General features: G+C 39.8%; 1 protein-coding gene across 14 annotated transcripts in view; it reads left to right on the top strand.

Moving 5' to 3' along the window:
• Positions 1 to 12,133, top strand: part of DLGAP2 (DLG associated protein 2) — a 508,423-nt gene that overhangs the window by 131,964 nt on the left and 364,326 nt on the right. The window lies entirely within an intron of this gene.

Raw genomic sequence — 12,133 nt, forward strand, 5'->3', positions numbered from 1 at the left:
CTTTCCTTGGCGTTCAGGTTTGCAGATTTTTCACAGCATCTCTTTCAGTCGAATTTCTGACTTTCCTAGCAGCTCCTTGTGTCACCGTATAAGGTTTTATTTATATAACGTGATGCAACCTATTGTGTTAACATAAATAGATTTCTTTATGAAATTGGTTCTTTAAGGATAACAAACAGCTTCATTTATTTATTTATTTATTTTTAAACTCGGAGCAAACGTGAAGCAGAGGAACTGCATTGTAGGCTGCAATTCGCAAAAAAAAAAAAAAGCCCAGCATTTTCAGACTCCTTTCTTTCTGGGATTTGTATGTTTAACCTTTCGCTCCTTCTTTCTCTCATCTTCAGTCTTCCAAAATCTCTGTCACTTGTGTTGTACTCAGGACGTGCACTGCTTCTTCGACTGCTTAATACTTATTGAAACACTCACCTTGCTGTGGGTAAACGTAGATTGTCAGCCTTATTTTAGATCTTTTTTCCCCAACCAGCTTGACACATTGTTGCATGAAATTCTTTTCACTGCATTAAAAGAATCATTTACAGGCTGGAAATATATACTCCTAAATTGTCTATTAACATCTGTGGTATTTAGCTAATATTTCTAGTTATGTGCAGGATATCAATCTTTTCCTTCTAGCAATTCTTTTTGATTTTTTTAGATCTTTCCCTCATCAAATTCCTGCTCACTAAAGTGCTGATTCTGCACTTGCCAGTCTGCCTGCATAGTGAATTGCAGGATCTGGGCCCAAATTTGATCTATTTATATTATAGTCCATTTTATTTGAACTGAATACAAGTACTAATTTGGCTGTACTTGCTTTCAGTGTTATATCAAGTTGTAACAAATCATCAGACAGTCCCTTTGGAGTTTGACGGGCTTTACTGAAACTCCTGTATTTTTGGTCAGGTGCTATTGAAAAATACTGCTATTTATCAAATAAAAGCAGCCTAACTCTTGTTTTGGTTTGACAATCACAGTTCCCTGTCCTGTGACTTCGCAAATAAGTTGGAACCTGAGCCAGTGCAGATGAGATTTCTGTGTAAATAAAATGAATCAAACTTCTTTTAATCCATGTACTATAGCTCTTCAAAAACTAAAAATGAAAACAGACTTTAAAAATAATGATGACAAATCAGAGCATTACTTGTCTTCTCTTCCTCGGCTTCTTTATGAGTGTATTGATAGAACAGTAATTGAGATAACTCTGTACTCAGAGCAGTGCTGCCACATGATGCCAGCAGCAAAAGGCTGTTCAAAGAGATTTTTTTGAGCTACCCACTTTATGTTCACATCCCATATGTTGCTTTTTCCCAAAAGGATACTTTTAGCATGAGTTAAGCAGGTAGAAATTATCCCATACAGGTGAAACTATCTCTCAATCCCGAGCCAGCTAGGGTAAGTAAATGATAGCGCAAGATAGAAAGGGAGCAGAAGAGCAACACATCATTGTACTAAAATATCTTCTCTGTGTTTGGTTCTGACCTTTTTAATGAGATGTTTTACAACTTATTCAGTAAATTGACTCAAACATCTGGAAAAGGAAAGGTTTGAATCCACTAGGTTGATATAAAAAGAAATTTCCCCGATTTCTGTCTTCCCTTTCCTCTCTTCTCTCTTCCCTCTTCCAGTATAGGTTATCATGGCAAAATAAGCTTTGAGAGAATCAGTTGGATTTGTGAAATACTTTTCTCCAAAGGCTACATTTTGAAAGCTCTTTCCAAATAAGCCTGTGCTATCCAAAAGTAACAGAAATATTTCCTGCCCTAGAAATATTTTTTAAACATATTTATGTATTCCTTCCTTCCCAAGTTACCTGCATGTGTGCATATATGTATGTGTGCGCGCCTCTATGATGGAATGTGAAAAAGTAAATACTTTATAGAAGTATCTACTTAAATGTCTGCCTGGAAATGCATGCGGTATGTTCTTTTTTAAGTAGCCTCCTCCTGGTAGTACCTTCACTCAGATTCTCACCATTCCCATGTAGCGTTCTGTAAATACCCTGTGAGAATGACTAGCAGGGAGGGTGATCTTGCATAACAGGCAGCTGACTAATTTAGACTAGGAACATTGATTTACAATGACTGAAATAGTCTCAGTTTTGTTCTGATTTTGATGTTTGAAGTTTTGGGATTGTACTTGTGGATACTTCTGTAATCCAGTCTCCAGAAGTCACTGTTAGTATCTTCTACCATTTTCCACTAGAGCAACAATGGGATAAGCCCTTCCAAATATCTCAGAAAGGGTGGGATTTCGTGTGTTGTGTGTGCTCCTGATATATAGAGAGGACTATGTTAAATTTTTGTTAATTATATTTAAGTAGCCTCCTCGTGGTTGTGCCTTCACTCAGATTCTCACCATTCCCGTGTAGCATTCTGTAAATACCCTGAGAATAACTGAGAATAACTGGCAGGTAGGGTGATCATGCATAATGGGCTTTACCCTATACTTCTTCAGATATAAACCAGAACAGACCATCTTCCTCATCTTTCTGGGCATGCTACCTCGTCCTCCATGCTTTATTTACCTTTCTGAGCACTGTCCCTTGACCTAAGATGTTCCTTTCTTTTATCCAATTATATTAATTCAGTTTTTCATAAAAAGACTGCTTCCAAAACCTTATTGAAACAGTGAAAGTCTGTTGGCCATCTCTCACCTGTATCTTCCTCAGTTTTGGAACACCCAAGTAAAGACTAGGACTGTGGAGTAGGTTTCAGATCTACACCAATGGTGCCACTTCTGTGACCCCCTATCTCACTGGGGTTTGAGCTATGGATTCAAATCTATGCTGGATGCTGCAAAGCTGGACATTGCAAAGAAGCAGGAATTGCTCAAGGCCTGGTCTGTTCTGGGTCTGAAGCCAAGCAATGAAGCTGAGCTTGCAAGGTGGGAATGTCCTTGAGCATAAGTGATTGCTAATCAGTAGAGCTGCTCGGAGGTCACCTCGGGTGTTTTCCTTTCATCAGTACCCAACCCTTAACGTGGGTGTTTATACGGATTCCGTGCCATTAAGTAATATATGTACGAATTTGCAGACACATGTGAGAGTCCACTGGGCTCCTTCTTTGCCACCATGGAGCTGGCACTTCATCTGTGCCTTTGCACTTCAGTAAGAAGAGACCTTAAAAAACTTGAAATGCACTATTATACATGTGCTACATAAACAGACATATATCTTAAATTCTTTACTACCATAAAAGTATGACTCATCACTGCAACCAATTTTGTTTTGAATAACAGCGAACTGGATCTGAATTCCTGAAGCAGGGAGAAGTCAGGGAAGAGATGACTGTGTAGTTTCCTAGGTTTTTTTTTTTTTTCACAACGAATCCCTTAAAAATAAATCGATGCTTCATGAAATATGTGCCTCTTAAAAAAAAAAAAACTCCAAATCTTGAATTATAGAATGTTTTGCCTCTGCATCTGTTTATTTAGCTTTATATTCTTATTGCAAAAATGTATATTAAATGAGAAAACCACAGAAACAGAATAGGTTAAGGTATGGGTAGCCAGTTGTGGAATTAAACTTTATAGGAAAAAGGGCATTAAGGAGGAATTTCTTCACTCTGAGGGTGGTGAGGCGCTGACCCAGGTTGCCCAGGGAAGCTGTGGCTGCCCCATCCCTGGAGATGTTCAAGGCCAGGTTGGATGGGCCTTGGGCAGCCTGAGCCAGTGGGAGGTGTCCCTGCCCATGACAGAGGGGTGGAACTGGATGGGCTTTGAGGTCCTATCCGACCCAGGCTATTCTATGAGTCTATGATTTGTTTTTTCTTTTTCTCCCCAAATATGTCTTGTTTACCATAATCAACTGAGCAGTTATCATCTTAAATTGGTTCATATGAGCTGCTTATACTTAACTTGCTCAATGCATCCCTAGGAAAAATGCAAACTTGTTTCAGTCAAAATTTTCTTCCTCACTAAGAAACACCAGAAGAAAGTGATGGGTAAAATTAGAACACTATTGTATAATAAATGAGTAATCTGAGAAAATTTAGTGCATAGACAACAGTCTCTCCTTGCTGTGCTGTTGCTCAGATACACAGCTTGTCTGAATCTAAATATATTGATTTATAAAAAAGTGTGTATTTGGTGATACATAGCCGGTGAGCTTGAAAAACAGTGAAAGGGAAGAATAGTATTGATCTAACTGGTTGCCTATTAAAATAAGCCCTCATAAGAGTATAGTAAGGTACAGTGAAGTTAAGCTTTTAAAATTACATTGTGACACATTTTGAACTGTGACAGGGAGAAAAAGGACTTCAGACACATCAACTCAAAGGCATTTTTTTTTATTCCTGATCAGTACAGAAGAGGAGTTGTTCTGTGACAATATCCTGGCACAGAGTCCACAACCGAGCAGTGGAGAGGATGAAGTTAAACTTGTGTATCATCATTTCTAAAGTGTGTGATTTGGTGCTCTCTGGATTGTCAGGCTCCTTAAGAATATTAGTATATTGCTGGAGGTACATGTTAATTGATGGATAGAAAACAATGGCTTGTTCTTTGTTCAGTAGAGAAAGCATTTGCAGCAGAAAGGATTTTCAACATCCTCTTTGATAATCTTCGCTCTTAAAAAATGTTTCTTTAACTGCTCAGGGATGGTTTAGTAGTGGACAGATATGGTTGGACTTGATGACCTCAAAGGTCTTTTCCAACCTAGGGATTCTATGATTCTATGTTATTAACTACTGATGATTTGTTTGCTACTGAATATAGATGTGCTTATTAAGATATTAGCGTGAAATACTTTCTTATGAGACGCTGGTGATAAGGAGTTCATGAACCCTTTGCCTCTGGGACCCATTCTGCTCATTTAGAATGAAGGCAGCCTTCAGTGTGTGTCATTTTAGGAATGCCGCAAAATTGATCTGTCAGGCTTGACGTTGGACGCCATCCAACTGAAGAAGTACGTTTTGGGGGAAAGCTTGATTTCAGCTGCTCAGACTTTGCAGAAGATGAGATGGCTGAGGCTTACTCCCTCCCGCTGGAAATCTCTGCCAAAGAAACGGTGGCTTGGAGTGCTGTTTTGAGTACATACTGACCTGTGGACAAATAAAAAGACATTAGAGTCGCAATTACGCTGTTTTAACAGCTGAGGGAATATTTGCCCTCTAGATGGAGCTCTCCACTTGTGTTGCAAGAGTTCACTGCAAGCGTGAAGATTAAAAATGAAATCTTTCCACTGCAAGACTGGTGGGCAGCCTCCTTCATCCAGCAATGCCCAGCTCAAGCATGGCTGTGGGTAACGATGACAAATTCTCCTCTCCATGTCTTGCGGATGTGGATATGATAGAACAGGCTATAGGGCAGAGTTCCCTGTTTATAGCAAAGACTTTTATCCCTACTTCCATCCCTGGCTATTTTCTTGCAGGCTTTCTCCGCTCCCTTTTCTTGTCCACCACTTTGTCTCTCAGCATCTTCTAGACCCACAAAAGTTGCCATTTCCTCAACATCTTCATTCTCTCCTCGAAGCTGCCAGCTGCCTTTTATTTGATAATGGCTTTTTTTTTTATAGCTGTGTTTTCTTTATGCTGTGCACTCGGTTGCTGTGGTTGTGAATCATAGAATCATAGAATCATGGAATCACCAGGTTGGAAAGGACCCACCGGATCATCGAATCCAACCATTCCTAACACTCCCTAAACCATGTCCCTAAGCACTTCATCCACCCGTTCCTTAAACACCTCCAGGGAAGGTGACTCGACCCCCTCCCTGGGCAGCCTCTGCCGGTGCCCGATGACACTTTCCATTAAATTTTTTTTTCTGATATCCAGCCTGAACCTCCCCTGGTGGAGCTTGAGGCCATTCCCCCTTGTCCTGTCCCCTGTCACTTGGGAGAAGAGCCCAGCTCCCTCCTCTCCACAACCTCCTTTCAGGTAGTTGTAGAGAGCAATAAGGTCTCAGTCTGCACTGTAGTTGTCTGTGCTTTAGCTAAAGTGGGGACATGGCTTCTGCGTGCTTGTAGCTTTACTTGGAATGATTTCTAAAGCATAATCCGTAGCTTTACAGGTAATTTCATCCATCACTTGGATTAATTCAATCTGAATAATGCCTTTATTTGTCTTAAATAGTCTGCCATTATAAATTATCTTGTTTATGGGATAAGATACTCTACCGTATCTTGTAATTCTGCAGCTGAACCCCTATATGAAGCCTATATTTATCTTGGACCTCGAGACGCTGGGGCTGAGCATTTTCATTGTACTGTATTCCCAAACAGAAGAAAATGTGTTTCTGTGCCAGCCAGCTTGTAACATATTTTAAGTGGCATGATGCGACATACTTAATAGTTGGTATACAGAGGTCACTTTAATATTTTGGCATTTCTCCCAGGAAGTAAGACAGGAGGACAAGCAGGAAAGAGTAACAGAAGACAGCTTAAAAGTCAGAGTGGCACTCTACTAATAAATATCAGCCTTTTGGTGTACTCTCTTTTCCTAGTTACCCAGCTTTTATAAGCTCCCACTAAACTGTTATTCTATTTTTGCTGAAACTCGGACACAAGTGCATTTAGCAGAACTTCATCAGAAGGAAAACCTTTTTCACATTCTCGTTTATATTGAAAAATGTTAAGCAGAGAATTGGTCAATGCTATACATACCACTTTCTATGACTTACATAGATATTAATGATTTCTGTTGAAGGCACAAAGTAGTTGCCTTGTGACATGTTTGTCCTTGAACAGTGGAGATTTCAGCAGTGGACTGAACTATTTTAAATGAAGAGCTGAGTCCTTCCGACGTCTAGGAAGTATTTTCCTCCTTTTTTAGTGTAGTTAGTTGCCGTAAGTGGAAATTGTGCATGAAAAAGTGACCACTACGGACTGGTTGTTTCATGTGACATTTAATGCATTGGCCGAAGGCTGTTATTCTGAAAACGAGAGATTACTGGAAAAGCTCTGTTTTCCAACTGGGTTAAGAAAGCGGTGGTATTCCATAGTTCTTATATTCATAGTTCATATTCTAGAGGTTGGAAATCTGATCTTAATATACCCTACCAACTAAAAAGTCAACATTAAGTGAAATTTGCATATATATCTTTTAGAAAAGCATTTATGATTTTGGGAAAGCTCCTTTTGTGACTTTTGGGGATGTTTGAGTACTTGAGACTGTCAATGATGGAAGAGGTAATGTGCAATCGAGTGTCGAGAGGACTGTATATCTTGTCTCTTATCTCTTGCCCCTGATAGCATTGCTTCTTTACAAACTCCAGCTATAGTTCAGCATGATTCCTGCTGAAGGTTCCAAGCATTCTACCTGCATGTCCTGTCCCCAGTGAGCGCTCTGTCCTTCCTGAAAGAGAGAGAAGAGGTTCTAAGTGAAAACTTCTCAAAGGACCTCATGGAGGGTATGAAGAGTAATATGAAGAACTTTCGCATATAGAGACCGACAGCAAAGTCGGATACAGGGAAAATGAAGGGGAAAAACTGGACTGATGAAGTGTGCATTGATCTACCTTTGTCAGATGTGCCACCTGGTGACTAAAGGCAATTAAGCTGTAAGGAGGTACTGAGGTGAAAAGAGGAGGAACGACGATGGTGGTTCAGTCAGGTTTTTAAAACAACAGGCAATGTCAGGGAGCAAAATCACCTCGTAAACTGAGAGGAACTTAAGTAGAAAGCTACCTGCAGTAAAAGAATAACAGTAAGAAATGTTTCTCACTGACTGTCGAGGACACAGCCCCTGGGCACAATTTTAAAGAATTTTATGGTATGCCAGATGACAGTGAATTCTGGAAATATTATAAGGTCTGTCCAGTTTGACTTTTATGTAAGAATACTGAAAGGAAGAATCATGCTGATTGCTATAAGATAAAGCAAACAAACAAACAAAAAATAGGTTTATATATAGCTATTTCTTCGTACAACACAGGGAATCTAATCAAGGAAGAGCAACTTTTAATTTTCTTAGAAGTGGGAAGATTTACTGTAATACTAAGTGTATTCCTCTGAATTTGGCTTGCTAAATCCCCAGCTAGTGCTTCTCTTCTGGCATCTAGTACAGTATTTTCTGCCTTTGCCCTGGCCAAGAGCAGCGAGCTGTTCCACACACGTTGCTGACACTGGGGTCTAATGAAGCGTTTCCACCGCGAGGTTTCTTCTGCAATAATTGTCCTTATACACAGATGTGTGATAATATGCCTCAGCTAGGAGTCTAAACTTAAAAAGATAAAAAACCAACACAGCTAAAAGACTTATAAACCAAAGAGGGGTATTTTTTTGTCTGAATAATTTTGGTGCATTTGGTGAATTTTAATGCTTATGGAAATGAAAGATTTTATTGGAGGCAAAGCAAGTGTAGGCAGTAACCATAGTGACTTCTACACATATCAGCTTTGCCAGTGTGCTTCAGTTCTAGTCTGCAAAATCCTAGTTATCAAACATTTGTAGGTTCTTGAAGGCAATCACAATTAGAGGTTGGTGCAGGGGGTTTACTGTGCTTTCATAAAAGACTAGAATCGCAGGAACACAACAGTCTTTCGCCAAATTTCTCACTGAGGTCAAGTCTAAATCATGAAAGCATCAAAGGTTGCCACAGTGAATATTAATGTTGTTGCTGATTCTTTTCCTTTGTGCACTGGCAGGCTTAAATCTAATAGTGATACCCGCGTTTTTGTCATATCGTTGTCTGGCCTTCAGCCACGCTTAAAGAAGAGCCAGTTGACATATGTACTGTAATACGCTTTTTTTTTTGAGCTATTGCTACAGAATTTCACTTTTTCTTCCTTACCACGATTAATGAGTAATCTTGCACGCATTGTCTTGCTGCGAGAAATATGAAACTTAATAGAAATAAACTACTGAAAGAACATTTCTACTATTTTGTTTGCTGTGTCAGAAATAACTTCAGTATTTTTAGTAGTCATGCTAAACCGTCCTTTCACTGCACATTTTAACTGCCACAGCTTATGCTAGAAGCCTCTGGATTTATTCATAGAGTCATTGAATCATAGAATCACAGAATCATAGAATCATAGAATGGTTTGGGTTGGAGGGGATCTTAAAGACCATCCTGTTCCACCCACCTTGCCTTAGGCAGGGACACCTCCCACAAATGAATTAAAAGTTGCAGCACATGTCAGCTTAGGAACTTCCATTTGGGATGAGAGGAAGATTTGTTGAAATGAAGATGCAGGCTGAAGTTGTAACGGCTATTCTATGAAATTATTATGTATTTGAGTATTGAATATTGCAGTATTGAGTGTTGTATACAATTTCATTAAAGTATTCTTGGGTTTCTTTAATTACTAATATGCAGTTTCCCTATCCCATGTTGTGAACGTTTTTTCTCCAATAAAGGAAGCATTAAATGTAATCAATTAGTTTCTAAGATAAAAGGCAGTCACTGATAAAATAAGCCTCATAAAAATTGATAAGTCAACACATATTATTGTCTATTTTGATGTGTAAATACATGCAGCTGTTACATTTATTACTTTAAGTTAACATGCAAGATTGAATTGGCATAAAAATGTATTTTTGATGCATACTGTGGCATCCAGTGTATGACTTTTCTTCCCATTACCACTGAACCGTATTTTTACATCTAGCTCAGATTTGGCACTGGTCATTTAAGCACTATAGGTTGTTCCACCTTCGAAAAAAATTGCCAGTAATCTACTGATACTTTAGAGTCTGACTTTTGAAATTTATAGGGGACAAACCCAGTCTATTGTCAAGCTATCGCACATACTCAGTGTGAAGTAGGATCTCAGAAGAAAAGCCCATAAAGAGGACTTTGTAAAACAGATAGCAAGAAGCAATCCTTACTTTGAAGACCTCTCAATACGTTTAAACAAAACAAACAAAATGTCTTTGTTTTCATGATTCTATTTCAAGTGAATGTGCCAAGGCATGGGTGTCTGTCTGAACTCAGTCTTCTTGAGCCTTGTCATTCTGAGATGCTCAAAACAGCAACGAAAAATACTAAGCACTATATTTTTCTCCCTAAGAGCTAAATCATTCCATCTCACTTAACTAATGTATTGATTAACTTTATCGAGTCCATAATAGTTCTGAGTTTATGAGCTGTGATGCCTGGAAATGGATTAGTGCCAGTGCCTATGATGAGATATGGCCAGAAGACAACTGCTTTGTCTCGTGGCAACATCTGAGGTTACAGAACTTGACTTTCTTTCACCTTCAGAACAAATTTTGTCATCTCGGATCACTGTGCATCAGCCAGAACCAGGGCCTGAACATGATGGCAAACCCTACAACATGTTTCAACTTGAAAAGGTCCAAATTCCAGTGCTTCAGCTGTTGCAGCGCACATAGTAGTGGGCTCACATAGCAATCATATTTGCATACTGGAGGTACAAAGGAAATTTTTCTTTACACACCCAGCAATCAAGATTACGGTGTTACTTTTAGGAAATACCCAAGGAATGTTAATGAGAACTTGTAGGCTGTTCTCCTGGCTGAGCCGTGCAGACAGTATTTCCACTTGGAGCTTCACGTATGTGAGGTGCCTCCTTTGGGCTCATGAGCCCCTGAGAAAGCCTTTGAGCTGTCTGCAGCTGATGACGCGCATTTCTCTCCCTTCTTCCCCCAAAATATTTTTTTACCTGGCTTTGCTTTTCCCTGATGTTTTCCCCTATATTTCTTACACAAAGCTAAATCTCAAAGCCATAATCTTTATATTCCCTGGACTAAAACCTCAGATTCTCATTTCCCCTTCGAGCAGAAGTTCTGTGTGTATTAGAAGTGATGAATTCCCTTTTCTAATTCTCTTGCTTTCTTTTTTTTTTTAAGATCTAAATATAATTAAACTCAATACAGAGGTAAGTAGCAGAAATGTTATTGACCATTATTTCCGGGAATTCAGACTGAACAATTTAGTTGGGATATTTTTGACTTCAGACTGTATGACTGGGTAACACTCAACCAGAAGCTTTATCCTGGTAGTTTCAGTACTTACTAATCTCTACTTAATCTCTAATTAATCTTAGTACCTGTGGTTGAGGGTAAACAGTAGCGAGCTTTTTGCAGTACAAACCTCACATGTGTATAAACGATGTTTTACCTGTGTTTGAATTCCCTAACATGCAAAACCAAACTCTTCTTGGTTATTTACAGCGCTTTGTGCAAACATGCAAGCATTTACGCCATGCATTTGAGACCTAAAAACTCAAATCATGGCATTCCAGTCTTTGCCACTGTTATCTTTGCATTTCATTGCTGCGATTCATGGTCACTGAAGTCAGATGCGAAGATGGAGGTTATAGCTTCTGAGGAAATGTATGTTTTTCTGCCACACAGCTGAGATGAGCATGTCCTAAGCCTGTAGTCCTGTCCCAGTGTTTTTCTCTGAAATGCTGCTACATTTACAGACTGCTAATGCAGTTGTGCTAGATGTATTGGGTTCTTCACCTTGTCAAGAGAGAGCAGATTTCTTGATATGAGATTTAGCCAGAACCTGATCATCCTTTGGTCACCTTCAAGTCCTTCTTCCTCATTATATTTTTTTCTGTAGTCTCAAGGATGATTCCTTAGACCAGCATCTCCAGTTCTGTCATAAAGTCTGCTGGTCATCTTTCAAAGGCACTAGGAATGTGTAAAATACAAAACCAGATAGGAAAAGATTGTCTCACATCACTTTTCATAGAATAATAGAATCATACAACAATAGAATCATAGAATAGTTTGGGTTGAAAGAGACCTTAAAGATCATTCAGTTCCAACCCCTCTGCCACGGGCAGGGACACCTCCCACTGGCTCAGGCTGCCCAAGGCCCATCCAACCTGGCCTGGAACTCCTCCAGGGATGGGGCAGCCACAGCTTCCCTGGGCAACCTGGGCCAGGGCCTCACCACCCTCATGGTGAAGAAATTCTTCCTTATGTCCAGTCTAAATCTGCCCCTCTCCAGTTTGTACCCATTCCCCCTCCTTCTATCCCCACAAGCCTTTGTGCACAGTCCCTCTCCACCTTTCCTGTAGCCCCTTCAGGTACTGGGAGGTCGCTATAAGGTCTCCTCAGAGCCTTCTCTTCTTCAGGCTGAACAACCCCAACTCTCTCAGCCTGTCCTCGTATGGGAGGTGCTCCAACCCTCTGATCATCTTTGTAGCCTCCTCTGGACCAGTTCCAACAGCTCCATCTCCTTCTTATGTTGAGGATTCCAGAACTGGACACAAT

Source organism: Cuculus canorus, chromosome 3 (assembly GCF_017976375.1).
Source record: "Cuculus canorus isolate bCucCan1 chromosome 3, bCucCan1.pri, whole genome shotgun sequence".
Taxonomy (NCBI): domain Eukaryota; kingdom Metazoa; phylum Chordata; class Aves; order Cuculiformes; family Cuculidae; genus Cuculus; species Cuculus canorus.